Raw genomic sequence first — 17,607 nt, forward strand, 5'->3', positions numbered from 1 at the left:
GATTTGGCCCATGGGCCATTATGTGGTGACCCCTGCTTTAGACAATTAAACTACCTACAAATCTGTGGACATGGCATTTTTTTTTATCTCTTGAGTACTGCACAATATACTGTCTGTTTGGAATGCTTCTCTCCTTTGGCTACTTTCCATCACCAGGTATCAACCTGGATGCCACTTCATCAAATTCTTTCCTAGACTCCCTATTCCTCTACATTGCACATACCACATTAATATATTTACCTACTGATATATTTACCTGTTTCCTTGTCTGTCTTCTCCCACTTGTCTATAAGCTTCTGGAGGGCAGAAACTATGTCGTGTCCACATTTTAATCCCTAGTACCTAGCAGAATACTTGGCACATACAAGCATTCAATAAAACTTTCAGTTTTTCTATTCAGTGAAGGGAAGGCCAATAGCTCTCTGGCTGACCCAGCCCCTGTCTTAAAACTTCAGGGCAGGGAAAATACTGCCTAACTCGATGGTTGTATCTCCATAGAAGCTGTGATCTGTTTTGGGCAAGCCATCCCTTTCCTTTGGCCTGACTTCTCCCAGGGAAAAGAGGTCCAAAATTAAGGACCAGCCACTGTATCTCTTCTCAGACAGCACCCATCCCATCTACCAGGCAGCTCAGAGCCATCTGACCCCACTTTCAGCAAGCATTCTCAGCCACTGATTTTAAAAATAAGCCCCGAGGGGGTAAATTGCTACATCTCTTTCCAAAGGCTGTTGTAGATGCCAAAGGCGGTGGACAATGAACCATTTGTGGTTAAGGGTGGAGCAACCACCATTCAGCCAGGCATCCTGGGGACTCTCCCTGCCTGTTCAGTGTCTTCCCTTTTCAGCCCATTACCAATAAAGTGGGAAAAGGGCAACTTTCTCTGCCAAGCCATCAGGTAATTAAGTATCTGAGGGATCAACCATGTGTCTTACTCTCAACTATTGCTAAATCTCCGGCAAAGACGTGGGCCCTTCCCACAGAACCTTATAATTTATTTGAAAAAAATAAGATAGGTATGTTTGAACCATTTAGAGATTAGTAAAATGCATGTATTTATTTACTTACTCACTTTTTAAAGTGCCTACTCAATGCCAGTCAATGTGTGGGATGCTAAGTCACAGAGACAAAAAGTTCATTCAAGGATACTCTCCATCTACTACAATTTCCAGTAGAAATATATAATATGAATGGGGTTTAGAGTTAAAGATATCAATAAAGGCTAAAGTTGTCAGAGAAAGTTCCATCAAGGAGGTGGAACTTGAACTGGTCTTGAGGAAAGTGTGGGGTACAGATTTATGAATGGAAAGAGAAAATTTCAGCTAGAGGAGATGACATGGCCAGAGGTGAGGAAGAGAACTGAGTGTCAAGAGTGGGGAGGAGAGGTGAGGAGTGGGAAATAAGGCTGGAGGAAAAATGAAGGGTTGTGGTGGAAAACCCTGAAGACTGGACATTTAACTTGAAGTGGAAGATAACATCCTTCTTCTTTTCTTTGAGTTGTAATTCACATACCATAAAATTCAATGGTATTTTAGTATATTCACAAAATTATACAATGATCACCATTATCTAATTCCAGAACAGACAATATTCTTTTGAATATTTCTGAACAGAGAATTCATGGGATAAATTTGCATTTCAAGCAGATTAACCCAGCTACAGGAGCAGGAATGATTGTGTGGAAAGAAACTAGACACAAAGACAAGCTAAGAGGTTCAGAAGCTTGGAGATCTAGACCAGAATAGGTCATAGTGCCACAGCCTGTCTATGGGCTTCTCACTCCACCCAGGATGGTGAGGTTGACAGCAGGATAATTTACTGAGATAATAATCTATGTCTTTTTCTTCTTTTATTTTCCCTCCCTTGTTCCAAGAAGATAGCAGATATTTGTATTCCTTAGCTTAAGCAGTTTTGGGAGCTAAGCTAAAAGCAAATTGCCTGCCTTCCTGACTTCTGTTTTAGAAGTTCTGAACTCAATATTGGGATTGTGTTGGGGGAGGAGACCCTTTGGGGGCAGTGGGAGCTGAAGCTGAGAAAGCAGAGAACAGGGCAGAGAGGGAAATCCCCCAAACTGTGAAGAACCAGTGATTTCTGGTTCTGAAAGGCATAGGGACCTCAGAGTGGGTGACAGAATGCTTGACCCCAGGCCCCAGAGCTCCAGGGGTACCAGCCTCATAAAGTACTCCTGCGCCCATGTGTGGTACAGTGAGGATGTCAATTCTGACAAAGTGGACTAAAGACCAGAAGAGTTTCCTGCTAAGCATTCTATTCAGCAAAAAATTCCTGGGATTTTGCCCTATCCTGGGACATGAGGAGCCCCAACAATGATGGAAACTGCATTAAATGCCAGCTTGGCAGGTTCAGAGTCACAGGTAGAAAAGTTAAAGTACTGGGGACCTTCTTGAGAGGTAGTTGAACATACGGGTTATTCGAACAGATTCTAGAAACCAACTCTCTGGGATTAAGCCTCACACTGTGATCTATTAGCTGTAGGATTTCTTCAGACTAATGATAATAACAATCAACTATCTCATAGTGGTGTTGTGAGGGTTACATGAATGGACAGATTTAAAAACAGTTACAATACTGTCTGGCGCATAAAAAAGCTATGTAAATGTTTGCTTATTATTATTAATAAGAAGGAAACAAATAGTTGGGGGAAGGGAGGAGTGTTGCCCTATAAAAGAAAACTATTCAGTGGAAATAAGGGTGGGGGAAGAAGTAGAGGGAAAGAAGACTTTAAAAAGGCAGTATTAAGGATGAAAGACTTAAGGTAAGTAAATGCCATTTAGACACAAAAGAAAAAGGAAAGTGAAATAAAAACAGATAGATGAAGATAAATAGGAATAAACAGGTGATTTGATAGACATTAGGTAGATATGAGATAAAAAGAGATTAAGAAATACATACATCACATAATTAAAACATCACAGAAGTAGAAAAATGGTGGGAAAAAGTAACTGATAAGATGACATAACTGAGAAGGATCAACTAATATAGATAGATGATAAACTCAGAATGAAATGTAGAAAGTAGCATCAGATGCTACATGGAAAAAAGCGGGGTCAGACAGGAAAGATGAAAGGGAGGGTGGGACTCAGTCACAATGGACTCAATGACCTCCAGTCTGTGAGATGGAGGAGACTGCTGTCTCCTTGCCTAGCCCTGCACCCCAACCCCCTCCCACACAGCTTAGCTTCATCTTCTCTGACTTCTAGACCATGTTCCCCTGGGAACTTCCTGTTCTCTGTTCTGTACACTTCAGAAATTACCTTCTTCAGTCTGGTTTTCTAACTGTTTTGTGTATGCAATTCTTGTCTCCGTTCCAAAAGACTGTGTGGGTCTATCACTCTCTCCACTTTCCTGGTATCTCACCCAGTATGAGGAGGAGAGAAAATGTGTTGGAGGCCAGTCCTGGTATAGAAGTGGGAATAGGAGCGCCATGCCAATCTCCAACTACCAGTATCACCATCCTGTAGGACATCACCAATTACCCATGGAAAACAATCTAAAAACAACTTGGAGGGAACTAGCTTGCCCTAGCACAATAAAAATGTATGCAGTATCTGATGATCCCTTCCCTTACTGCTTCTCAAGAATCCAGACATCTGTAACTCAGCATTTTCCTATAAATAATTGGTCTCCCCTACAAAACTGTGAGCTGCCAGAGAGCAGAGACTATATGGGAAAAGTTTCAGAAATGTTACAGAATAAGCAAGAGCTTTATATTCTGTATCTACCACTTCTAAGCATCTGAAAATTTCTACCACCTCGTGGTTGATGTGCTTGGTCCTAAGGGCAGAAATCTCGTCATCAGGAGAAGAGAAATTCTGATATAAGAAAAGAGACCTAAGAAGCTCTGTTTACACAGGTCCTGAATATAGGCCCAGGGCCTGTTAGAATCCAGAGAGAGTTCTGGTCATCTCAGCCAAATGAAACTCCCCCATACTGATCTAAACCCGTTCCTTTCCTCCTAGACAAGAGGAAGGAAAAGTCCCATTCGTAACCACGGAGAAATAAAAGTCTTCCTCGGTGATTATATACAATTTACAGCAGAGTGTTTCATTTGGTGCCCAGGAGCCTGTAATAGCTGGAATTACCCTTGTTCCTCTTCCTCTTTGAAGGGCCAGAGCTGAGAAGTGCCCTGTGATTATGTGTTAGGGTACGGCATCTCCATGCCAAACTTGCTCAGCCCGATTTGGTGTGGTGCGTGCGCGTGTGTGTGCATGCATGAACGTGTGTGTGTGTGTGTGTGTGTGCATGCTTCCAGAACATAATTTCCCCACATCCCTGCATGGTTTTTCAATTCATAAATAATGAATTAAAATGCTTTTGGGGTGCCTGGGTGGCTCAGTCTGTTAAGCATCCAACTTCGGCTCAGGTCATGATCTCACGGTTCATGGGCTCGAGCCCACATCTGTCTGCTCAGAGCCTGCTTTGGATTCTCTGTCCCCTTTCTCTCTGCCCCTCCCACCCCCTCAAAAATAAACATTAAAAAATTATTTTAATTTAAAAAATGTTTTTGCCATTTCACCCATCCTTACTGGAAAGGGAGGCAGAGAAGTAAGAAGGGAAGGAAATTAGAATCATCTTTTCACCCCACAACTTTACGTGTGAATTGAGAACTCCAGTATCAACAAAGCAGAAAAACTGAAGTGAATTGAGCTGAGATGTACTGATTGCTTACCGTCCAGGTGATGAAAACCTGAGAGTAACAACAGATTCGCTAGGTTGTGAAGATGAATGCTTCTGCATGGATATAAGTTGTGACTGGTGCTCTCCCCAAGTTAGAAGCCCTGAGGAAAGTGGTACACAATAAAATATTAGAAACCCGAAGTCTGGGTTGCAAACATTTTCTGTGAAGGGCCAAATAGTAAATATTTTAGGCTTCATGAGCCATATGATTTCTGTTACAACTTCTCAGCTCTATAGTGAAAAAGCAGACTTAGACAATATGTAAACAATTTGGCATGGGTATGTTCCAATAACATACAATAACATTTATTTACAAAAATAGCAGACGGCGAGATTTAGCCAGTGGGAGGTAGTTTGCTGACTCCCGCACTGAGTGATTTAGTACTATGAGGATTTTGTTTTGAAAAATCTTACCACTTGCAACAACATGGATAGAACTGGAGGCCTTTATGCTAAGTGAAATAAGTCAGTAAGAGAAAGACAGATATCATATGCTTTCACTCACATGTGAAAATTGAGAAACTTAACAGAAGACCATGGGTGAAGGGAAGAGGGGAAAAAGCTTCAAATAGAGAAGGAGGCAAACCATAAAAGACTCTTAAATACAGAGAACAAACAGGGTTGATGGTGGGGGAGGGGATAATGGGTGATGGGCATTGAGGAGGACACTTGTTAGGAAGAGCACTGGCTGTTGTATGTAAGTGACGAATCATGGGAATCTACTCCTGAAGCCAACAGCACACTGTATACACTGTATTGTAGCTAACTTAACAATAAATTATATTTAAAAAAGAAAAAAAAGAAAAATCTCGATACTTTGAGGGTAAAGACTAAAAGACAGAAATGATGGAGAAGGAAAGGAAGAAAAGGAAGAGGTGAAGAATGGGTAATGATTGTTTTTAGAATAAAGATAACTTGGAGCATCTGAACTTATGGGCTGTGTGCAAAGGGAAGAACAAACTCTTTAAGCCATTTGTTTTGGAAATCTTCAAGTGGGCTGTAAGTACTGGCAAGGAAAGCAGTTGTGACCAAGTACTCAAGAGTAGAATTTTGGTTCTAATATAAAAGGACTATCACCCTGTATTACTTAACCATTTCTGTGTAACAAATTAACCCCAAACCTAGTGACTTAAGACAAAAATAAATATTTATCAACTCTCATTGTTTCTGTGGATCAGGAAGTCAAGAATAGTCTGGCCAGCTGTTTCGGCTCATGATTTTTCATAAAATAAAGACAGGTCAGCCAGAACAGCTATTATCTGAAGGCTTGACTATACCCGAAGGACCTGATTTACTCATATAAGATGGCATTGGCTGTTCAGTGGGGGTCCTCAGTTCTTCTCCATATGGGCCTCTCCACAGAGATGTTTGAGTGTTCTTACAACATGGAAGCTGGCTTCCTCCAGAGTAAGTAAACCAAGAGGCCAAGACAGAAGGTGCAATATTTTCATGACCCAGTATCAGAAGTCATACACCATGATGTCTACCATACTTCACTGGTCACAGCGACCAGCCCTGATTAAATGTCAGGGAAGGCTAGTCCAGGGTGCAAATACCAGGAAGCAGGGATCAATGAGGTCCATCTTAGAGACTAACCATCTGCCGCCTAATAACAGAGAGAACTAAAAGATGCATCTGTGGTCCCAGTCTAGGATCTGCATATTAAGATGGCCTAGGAATTTGTATTAGTTAGAATGCATCTGGCTAGAGAAAGAAAACAGAGCAAAACACTCAACTTCAAGTTGTTTAAACCACAGGATTGATTTCACTTATGAAAGGGTCCACAGTTGGGAATTTTCAGGGTTAGTTAATTCCGTAGCTCAACAATATCAGGTTCTTGTTCAACCTTTCTGTGGTTTTCTTGGCTTTTCCTTCATGGTCACAAAATGGTTGCTACAGCCCACATTACATGTTTACACAGTTGCATGTGGAAGCAGAAAGAAAGGAATATTTATTGGGTAGCCAGCAAACACCACTTGCCACAAAAACTGGTGTGACCCTCTGAACTGAGTAATATGAACAGTGTACTTGTAACTTTCTTAGAACCACAGGATCTTAGCGATGACTAAGTCTGGTCCCCATGTAATGCTCACATCCCTTCTATCAGATCCAGGGAACATTGCCATATACCAAGATTTCCTTTCACTGTAGTAAAATAGCTTGGGCTTCATGAATATATGACAGAGGCTTCTGGTCAAAGTGCAGAATTGTAATAAATGTAAAAAGTTGAGGCCAACCTATTTAGGAGACAGTCCCTGAGCCCCCCACTGGTAGCAGGAACTTTGGAAGCACTAGTGGAGTCTTTTATCAAGGCCTGCCTTAGCATGCTTTGACCATCAATGTAGATAGGTATTTCTCTTGCCCTTAAAATGACTTTCAGAAGAGGCACATTCCCCTAAATGACATTTGCTCATAACAGTAAAACCCCAAATTGAATAACTAAGACCCAGGAGAGAGACTTCCAATTCAATACAAGCAAAACACATTTTCAACAAATACAATACACAATTTGCTAATGGGGATTCCTCTACAGGAGGAAAATTTGCGTAACACAACCCCCAATTTCCCTTCTAACTCCAAAATCAATGATTCTTTTTTTTTTTTCAAAATCAATGATTCTATATTTACTGCGAATTTCTTCATGATGTTAAGATTAAGCTTCTTTTGTTGAGCTTTCAGTGTATTTCATGAAGTCATAGAATATCAGAATTGATATGATGTAAGAGATTGTATATCACTTTATTTCTTATGTCTTGAGTCAGAGCTCCTATTAATTTAGAATAAATATTTTATGACCTTCCTTTTATATGATTAGAAATTTTTGAGTTATATTTGAATAAACTTTCTTAAAATAGAATTTGCATAGAATAAAATATCATCATCTTAAGTATACCATCTAATAAGTTCTGAAAATGTGCAACCTCTACCATCACAATCAAGATATCCATTTCCCAAAAAGCTCCTGAATGCCCCTTTGCAGCCAATTCCCATCACTCCTGGTTCAGGGCACCACTAATCTGCTTTCTGTCATTTTAGATTATTTTTTTTTTTTGTCTATGAAAGCATTCATTTCAAATATAAAATCATAAAGTATAAACTCTGCTGTGTAAATTAGCTTGGGCTCCACAGATTGTTTCTGACATTCACCCAGGTTGTAACAGTTCTTATTGTTCAGTATTTTTCCATTGTACGGATATGCCAGTTTGTGAATCATTCTTGGGTTGATATACATTTGAGTTGTTTCCAGTTGAGGCAGTTATGTATAAATCTGCTATGAATTTCCATATGTAAGTTTACAGTTTTCACATACAAGTTGATAGATTTTTTACAGAATATGGTTTCATTTCTCATGGGTAAAGATGTTTGAGTGACATTGCTGAGTTGAACAGTAAATGTATGTTGAACTTTGTAAGAACTACCAAGTGGTGGTATCATTTTACATTTCTACCAGCACGGTTTGAGAGTCTTAAGTTACTCACCAATTCTCACCACCACTTGGCATTATGATACTTTTTATTTTTCCATTCTACTGGATGTGAAGTGGTATCTCACTCTGGTTCAATTTACCCTTCCCTGACATATAATGATGTGAAGCACCTTTTCATGTGCCTATTGACCCCTTTCGTACTTTTTTTTTTACATAAAGTCTGTTCAAATCTTTTGCTTACTCACAATGTTTATCTTATTATTGATGAGTGAGAATGCTTTATACATTCTTATTATTAGTCCTTTCTCAGATATGTGTATTGAAAATATTTCCTCCCATGCGATGGCTTAGCTTTTGATTTTCTTACCATTCATTTTGAAGAGTAGAAGTTTTTAATTAGATGAGATACAGTTTAAAATTATTTTCTTTTATTGATAACACTTTTGGTGTTATGCTTAAGAAATCATTTCCTAACCAAAGTCACAAGTGTTTTTTCATATGTTTTCTTCTAGAAGATTTACAGTGTTAGATTTTACATTCAGGTCTATTTTGAGGTAGTTTTTATATATGGTATGAGGTGTGGATCAAAGTAGCTGCAATAAGAAATTACTGTGTATTTAATAGCTTAAAACAACACAAACATTGGGCACCTGGGTGGCTCAGTCGGCTAAGCATCTCACTCTTGATATCAGCTCAGGTCATGATATCACAATTTGTGAGATGGATCCCCAAATGGGATTCTGCATTGTCAGCACAGAGCCTCCTTGGGATTCTCTCTCTGCCCCTCTCCTGCTCATGCTCTCTCTCTCTCAAAATAAATAAACATTTAAATCAACAACAACACAAACTTACTATCTTACAGTTCTGTAGATTCAAAGTCCAACACGGGTCTCACTGGGCTAAAATCAAGATGTCGGCAGAGCTGCATTCAAGGAAAGTCTGGGGGGATCTAAGGAGAATCTCTTTCCTTGTCTTTCTAGCTTACAAAGGCTACCCACATTCCTTGACTTAGGATCTACTCTCTCCGTCTTCAAAGCCAGCAACATTGCATTGCACTGTATCTTCCTTTCATCGTCACATCACTCTCTGACTCTATTCTGCCTCTCTTCCATGTTTAAGGACACTTATCATTACAGTGGGTCTACCTAGGGTAAACGCCCCAATTCCTCAAATCTTTCACTCAGTCCCTTTTGCCATGGAAGATGGAAGATAACATATTCCCAGGTTCTAGAGATTAGAGCATGGACATCTTTGGGGGTGAGGGTTATTATTCTTCCTACCACATTCATGGACTGTTCCAACTTACCTCGGCATCTTTGCTGAAGTCAGGTTTTTGTTGTTGTTGTTGTTGTTGTTGTTGTTTTTGTTTTGTTTTGTTTTGTTTGTTTTTTACATATGTGTGAATCTATTTCTGGACTCTAGTCAGTTCCATTGACTGTCTTAAGCCATACCATAACCTCTTCTTGATTTCTGTAGCTTTATAGAAATCTTGAAATCAGATAGTGTAAGTTTCTAACTTTGTTCTTTTTCAAAAATTTTTCTGACTGTTCTAAGGCTTTTATATTTCCTATAAATTTTAGAGACAAATCATCAATATCTATAAAATGCCATCCTGGTTTGGTTTATTTATTTTTTTTGAACAGCTTTATTGAGGTGAAATTTGCATACCATAAAATTTATTCATTGTAAGCATAAAATTCAAAGAATTTCAGTAATTTACAGACTTGTACAACCATTACCATAATTCAATTTTAGAACATTTCAATTATCCTAAAAAGGTCTTGCATCCATTTTCAGTAACTCTCTTTTTCCACTCCTAGCCTTAGGAAATGATTAATCTACTTCTGTCTCTGTGGATTTGCCTTTTAGGGACATTTCAGGTAAATAGAATCATAATATGCAATCTTTTTTGTCTGGGTTCTTTCATGTAGCATAATGTTTTTGAGGTTCTATCTTATACCATGTATCAGTACTCTGTAACAGCTCATTGCCAGAAAGTATTCTATCTTAAGAATATACCACATTTTGTTTATGCAAAATGTCCAGTTTGATGGACATTTGCTTGTTTCCATTTTGGGGTAACTATGAATGATACTGCCATGCACATTCATATATAAATCTTTGTATAGACCTGCATTTTCATTTTTCTTTAACTTTTTGAGCACCTGCCAAACTATTTTTGGAGGCTGCATCATTTTACATTTCCTACCAGCAGTGTATGAGGGTTCCAGTTTTTCCATAATTTCACACCCCCTTGTTTTTGTCTGTATTTTTGATTATAGAGTCATCCTAGTGGGTGTGAAAGCATATTTATTTTTAGATTGAATTTGCATCTCCCTAAGATTAATGATTTTGAGCACTTTTTCATTTGTTTATTGGCTATTCATGTATCTTCTTTTTTAATTTTTTTAATGTTTATTCATTTTTGAGAGAAAGAGAGAGAGAGAGACAGAGTGTGAATGGGGGAGGAGCAGAGAGAGAGAGGGAGACACAGAATATGAAACAGGCTACAGGCTCTGAGCTGTCAGCACAGAGCCTGACGTAGGGCTTGAACCCATGAACTGTGAGATCATGACCTGACCTGAAGTTGGATGCTTAACTGACTGGGCCACCCAGGTACCCCTCATGTATCTTCTCTGGTAAATGTCTATTAAAATATTTTGCCCATTTTTTACTTGGGTTGTTTGTCTTCTTATAATTGGGTCATAAGAGGTCTTTGTATATTCTGGATATAAGTCTGTTATCAGATATATGATTTGCAAATATTTTTTTCCATTGTGTGGCTTCTTTGACTTTCTAAAATAAAAGCAAAATCAAGCACAAACACTTAGTTTTGATGAAGTCCAATTTATCAATTTTTTATTTATCATTTGTTTGCTTTATGTTTTTGGAAGTGGATCAGTTATTTAATTAGGTTCTGTATAAGAAATTTAGAACACCAATTTGTGAGGATAAATTCCATCTGTGAGAAAAAACACAGAGTGGAGGTAGCCCTGAAGCTAAGGAACAGCTTTGATTTTTGGCAGAATTTTTTAATCCATAGCTTCCTGATCAACCTCTATAATCTCATACGTCTCTTTCTCTGGGTCGAAGATCTCACTGTCCTGATGTCTAGGTTTACACAACTTATTCTTGAAGTAAACATCAGTGAAGACGTTTGGGGATTTTCACACTGCTGATATCAATTTTGGTGGAAGTAACAATGATGAATTTCTGGTATGTTCTATGCAGAGGAACTCAATTGGGGGCCAGCAGTCCGGTCACAAGAAACAAGCCACTTCTAAGCTGCTTCAGGAAAACCACCTTTTTGCCTCTGTGGCGCCCAGTGAAGATGATCAGAATGGTCCCAGGAGTGATGCTAGCTCACCGTTTTCTCACATGCTGACTGACAAGTTTTTGCCATGGCTTAATAGCTTTTGAGGCACATCTTCAATAGGATAATACCTAGGCATTTTGTGAAGTTTAATCACTCTGGTACCACCATTCTTTTCACCACCAATGGGTTTTGTGACAGTAGCAAGAATCTTCTCCTTTTTCTTTTCAACCCTGCATTTGGCTGCTGAACACTTCCTCGTACGTGGCCTTTCTGGAATACATAGCTGATTGGGAATATCTGCCAATTCCTCTGACTAGGACAGGGTTTGGGCTGCAGTGGGGCTTCCCCTTCTTTGGTGTTTTAGGCTTGAGGTTACCCTTCATAATCTTGCCACCAGCATCAGCCTTTTTGGCTTCAAGTTTCTTCTCCTTAGTATCAATCTTCTCAGATTTTTCGCCCACCATCTTGCAAGATGGGAAAGAGCTACTGTATCAATTTTTAAAGTTAATTTTTGTGTATGGTGTGAGGCAACGATCTTAATCCTTGTTCTTGTATATGGACTTCCATTTGTCTCAGAACTATTTGTTGAAAAAGTGATTCTTTGTCCCATTTAATTCCTTTGCAGTTTTGTCTAAAATCAATTTATCATGGGGGCGCCTGGGTGGCGCAGTCGGTTAAGCGTCCGACTTCAGCCAGGTCACGATCTCGCGGTCCGTGAGTTCGAGCCCCGCGTTGGGCTCTGGGCTGATGGCTCGGAGCCTGGAGCCTGTTTCCGATTCTGTGTCTCCCTCTCTCTCTGCCCCTTCCCCGTTCATGCTCTGTCTCTCTCTGTCCCAAAAATAAATAAACGTTGAAAAAAAAATTTTTTTTTTAAAAATCAACTTATCATAAATGTACAAGTTTATTTCTGGACTATCATTTCTGTTCTATTGATCTGTATTTCTATCCTTATGTAAAAGATTTATTAAAAACTTACTAAAAATTTAATCTTAATAATCAAGATGGTTAGTTTTAGAATCAAGAAGTCCTCCATTTTTTTCTACTTGGGTTCATTTCATTTTCATATAAATTTTAGAATTTTATTGCCTAATTCTATTTTTAAAAAGCTGAAATTTTTATAGAGATTACATTCAATCTACCTAGAATATGAGAAGGATTGCCATTTTAATAATGTTGAGTCTTGAAATCCATGAACATGGATTGTCTATCCATTTATTTAGACCTTCTTTAATTTCTTTTAGCAATGTTTTATAATCTACAGTTGAACATCTTTAGATAGATTTATTCCTCAGTACTGTATTATTTTTGATACTAGTGTGAATGGAATTATTTTCTTGATTTCATTTTCAGGTTGTTTATTGTTAGTACTTAAAAATAAAATTGATTTTAGTATATTGATGTTGACTTTATTGAACTCATTTATTAGTTTTAATAGTTTTTTTGTTGTTAACTTTTCGAGATTTTCTCTCTGTAATATAATGTCATCTGCAAATAAAGACAGTTTTACTTCTCCTTTCCAACCTGGTTGCCCTTTACTTTTTCTTGCCTAATTGTACTGGTTGACACTTCCACTGCAAGGAGAAAAGAAACATGTCTGACTTGTTCCTGATATTAGGGTGAAAGCCTTCAGCCTTTCAGTATTAAATATAAAGTTTTCATAGATTTTTTCATAGATGTCCTTTATCAAGTTGAAGAAGTTCCAATTTATCCTTGATTTTCTGAATTTGTATCAGAAATGGTATTGATTTTGACAAATATTTTTTTCTGCTTGAGACAATTATAATCCTTTTTAGTTTGTTAAATTACACTGATTGATTTCTGAGTGGTAAACCAAAATTACATTCTTAGGATAAATTCCACACTATCATAATGAGTTACTATTTTTACATATTGTAATTCATTTCCTAAAATGTCCTTGAGAGTGTTTGCATCTATGCTCATGGGGATATTGATCTACAGAGCTTTCTTTTTTTCTATTGTAATGTCTTTATCTGGCTTTGGTAAGTGGTAATGCTGGCCTCATTGAATGAGTTTCCCTTTCATCAATTTTCTGTAAGAGCTTATGGAGAATGGATATTATATCTTCTTTAAATACTTAATAGAACTTACCAGTAAAGTCATCTGGGTCTGAAGTTTTCTCCTTGGGAAAGTTTTTAACTATAAATTTCTTTAATAGGTAGCTATTCAGGTTATTTATTTCTACTTGAGTGAGTTTTAGTAGTCTGGATCTTTCACAGAGTATATTCATTTGGTAAAGTCACCAAATTTATTGTCTTAGAGTTGTTCATAATAGTCCTTTATTATTCTTTTGATATCTGTAGAGTCTGTAGGGATGTTGCTTCTCTCATTCCTGATATTGGTAATTTTCATCTTCTCTATTTCTTTTCCTGATCAGTCTGGCTAGAGGTCACTAATTTTATTGACCTTCTTTAAAAATTCAGCTTTTAGTTTTATTAATGTTCTTTTTTCCCCATTTTTTTATTTTATTGATCTCTCTAATCTTTATTATTTCTTTTACTTTAGGTTTAATTTATTATTTTTTTCTAGTTTCATTTATTTATTTATTTATTTATTTATTTATTTATTTATTTACTGGGGAAGTGAGGGGAAGAGGAGAGGGAGAGAGATAATCTTAAGCAGTCTCCATGCCCAGCATGAAGCCCAGCATGGGGCTTGATCTCATGACCATGAGATCATGACCTGAGCCAAAATCAAGAGTCAGACCCTCAACCAACTGAGCCACCCAGTGCCCCATTTTTTTTTCCTAGTTTCTTAAAATCAAAGCTGAGGACATTCATTTGACGTCTTTCTTCTTTTCTAATATAGATGTTTAGAATTATAAATTTTCCTCTAAATACTACTTCAGTGGCATTTCACAAAATTTGCTAAGTTGTATTATAATTTTCATTTAGTTCAAAATACTTTTTTAAGTATTTTTTAAATGTGTATTTATTTATTTTGAGAGAGAGAGAGCAGAAGAGGAACAGAGAGATAAGGAGACAAAGAATCTCAAGCACAGAGCCTGATGCAGGGCTCAATCTCACAAACTGTGAGATCATGGCCTGAGCTGAAAGCAAGAGTTGGACACTTAACTCTGAGCCATCCAGGTGTCCAAAGTTCAAAATACTTATTATTTCCCTTTAGGTTTCTTCTGTTACCTGCAGATTATTTAGAAGTGGGTTATTTCATTTTCAAACATTTGGAGATTTCCCAGATATTTTCTGTTACTGATTTTTAATTCTATTTTTGTCAAAGAACATACTTCATACTACTTGAATTCTATCAATATTGGATTTCTGGCCCATAATATAATCTGTCTTGGTAAATGTACCATGTGCCCTGGAAAAGAATGGATATTCTGTTTTTGAGTGGATAGTTTTACAAATGTCAACTAGGTCAAGTTGGTTGATAATGTTCTTCAGGACTTCTCTATCCTTACTTATTTTCAGTCTCCTTGTTCTGTGAATTGTTGACAGAAGGAATTAAAATGTCTGACTGTAATTGTGGATTTATCTATTGCTGTTTGTAGTTATATCAGGTTTTGCTTCATGTATTCTGAAATTCTAATATCAGATGCATAATTATTTAGGACAGTTATATCCTCTTAATTGTCCCTTCTTCATTATGAAATGAACTTAAATTGTTTTTTATTCTATTCTTTGATATAAAGTCTATTTGACTGATAATAATATAGACATATAAGAGTTATTTTACTTTATTTTTAATGTATTTACACCAGTACATTTACAATGATTTTAATCTAGGCAGTATTTTTGTGGGTTTTTTTTTTTTTTTTTGCCTTCCTTTGGGTTAGCTGCATGTTTTGGGGGATTCTATTTTAACTCATTTGTTAGCTTATTAGCTAACATGCTTTTTTTATCCAATATGATACTCTGTCCCTGCTAATTTACATATTTGGACTATTTGCATTAATGTGATTATTGACACAGTTTTTTTTTTTAAGTTTGTGTATTTATCTTGAGAGAGAGAGAGGATGAGCAGGGGAGGGGCAGAGAGAGAGGGAGAGAGAATCCCAAGGAGGCCAGAACTCACCATGTGGGGCTCAAACTCATGAACCCATGAGACTATGACCTGAGCCAAAACCAAGAATTGGACACCTAACTGACTGAGCCACCCAGGCACCCCTGCCACAGTTTGGTTTTAAATCTAGTGACTTGCTATTTACTGTCTTTGCTTTCTTGGTTGTGGTTTTTGTTTTTTGTGGGGCTTTTTTTTTTGCCTTCCTTTGGGTTAGTTGCATGTTTTGGGGGATTCTATTTTAACTCATTTGTTAGCTTATTAGCTATAACTCTTTGTTCTATTTTTTAGTGGTTGCTTTAGGGTTTATAGAGTACATTTTTGACATGACATGCTCTACCTTAAAGTGATATATACTATTTTGTGTCTAGCATAAGAATCTTATGCCATTTCTCTCCTCCTGGTCTTTCTGATATTGTAATACATTTTATTTCTTCATTTATTATAAACTCTGAACTCTCTTGTTATTATTACTATTTTAATCTCTCAGTTATCTTTTAAAGAGATTTAAATAAAAATTTTTAAAATTTCATATATTTATCAACATATTTATCATTTCTGATGTTCTTCCTTCCTTTAGGTAGATGCATACCTCCATCTGGTATCATTTTTTACTCTTCCATAAGGGCTTCTTTTAACATTTCTTGTAGGGGTGCCTGGGTGGCGCAGTCGGTTAAGCGTCCGACTTCAGCCAGGTCACGATCTCACTGTCCGTGAGTTCGAGCCCCGCATCAGGCTCTGGGCTGATGGCTCAGAGCCTGGAGCCTGTTTCCGATTCTGTGTCTTTCTCTCTCTCTGCCCCTCCCCTGTTCATGCTCTGTCTCTCTCTGTCCCAAAAATAAATAAACGTTGAAAAAAAAATTAAAAAAAAAAAAAAACATTTCTTGTAGCATGAGTCTGCTAGCAATAAATTCTTTTGGCCTTTGTTGGCTGAAAATAATGGCATTTTGTCTTAAAAAAAAGATATTTTGGGGGCACCTGGGTGGCTCAGTTGGTTAAGTGTCTGACTCTTGATTTCAGCTCAGGTCATGATCTTGCAGTTTTAGATCAAGTCCCACGTTATGCTTTGCACTGATAGCACAGAGCCTGCTTAGGATTCTCTTTCTTCATCTCTCTCTCTCTGCCCCCCACCCCCCCACCACTCTTGCGTGCTCTCTCTATCAAAATAAATAAATATTTTTTTTAAATTTTTTTTTCAACGTTTATTTATTTTTGGGACAGAGAGAGACAGAGCATGAATGGGGGAGGGGCAGAGAGAGAGGGAGACACAGAATCGGAAACAGGCCCCAGGCTCTGAGCCATCAGCCCAGAGCCTGACGCGGGGCTCGAACTCATGGACCGCGAGATCGTGACCTGGCTGAAGTCGGACGCTTAACCGACTGCGCCACCCAGGCGCCCCTCAAAATAAATAAATATTTTAAAAAATAAAATAAAATAAAAATGATGGGTCACCTGGGTGACTCAGTTGGTTAAGCATCCAACTTCGGCTCAGGTCATGATCTCATGATTGGTGAGTTCGAGCCCCACATCAGGCTCTGTACTGACAGCTCAGAGCCTGGAGCCTCCTTCCGATTCCATGTCTTCCTCTCTCTCTCTCTGCCCCTCCCCTGCTCACAGTTTGTCTTTCTAACTCTCAAAAATAAATAAACATTAAAAAATTAATAAAAATAAAATAAAATAAAACAAAACAAAAAAGATATTTTGCTGAATATAAAATTCTACATTGACTGAATTTTCTTTCAGTATTTTGAAGATGTTGGCTTACCATCTTCTTATTTGCAGTATTTCCTACCAAAAAATCTGCTGTTATCCTTACCTTTATTTCTCTGTACATAATAAGTGTTTTTTGCTTTGGTTGTTTTTAAATTTTTCTGTTTTCTATAATTTGATTATGACTGTGTTTTAGTTTTCTTTGTACTTCTTGTGCTTGTGATTTATTGAGCTTCTTGGATCTGACTTTATAGTTCTCCTCAAATATGGAAAATTTTCAGCCATTATTTCCTCAAATTTTTTTGGTCCTTCCTTTTTATCAGAGATTCCAATTACACATGTATTAGGTTGCTTGAATGGTGCCCTGCACACTTTGAATTAATTTTTTCTCTCTGTGATTCAGTCTGGGTAATATCTATTGTTA

The 17,607-nt window shown here is 37.6% G+C and overlaps 1 pseudogene; it reads right to left on the reverse strand.

Moving 5' to 3' along the window:
• Positions 1-11,014: 11,014 nt before the first annotated feature.
• On the reverse strand, positions 11,015-11,899 carry LOC121022072 (60S ribosomal protein L6-like; annotated as a pseudogene).
• Between the last annotated feature and the right edge of the window lie 5,708 nt (positions 11,900-17,607).

This window comes from Herpailurus yagouaroundi, unplaced genomic scaffold (assembly GCF_014898765.1).
Source record: "Herpailurus yagouaroundi ecotype Mexico unplaced genomic scaffold, PumYag 355, whole genome shotgun sequence".
Taxonomy (NCBI): Eukaryota; Metazoa; Chordata; class Mammalia; order Carnivora; family Felidae; genus Herpailurus; species Herpailurus yagouaroundi.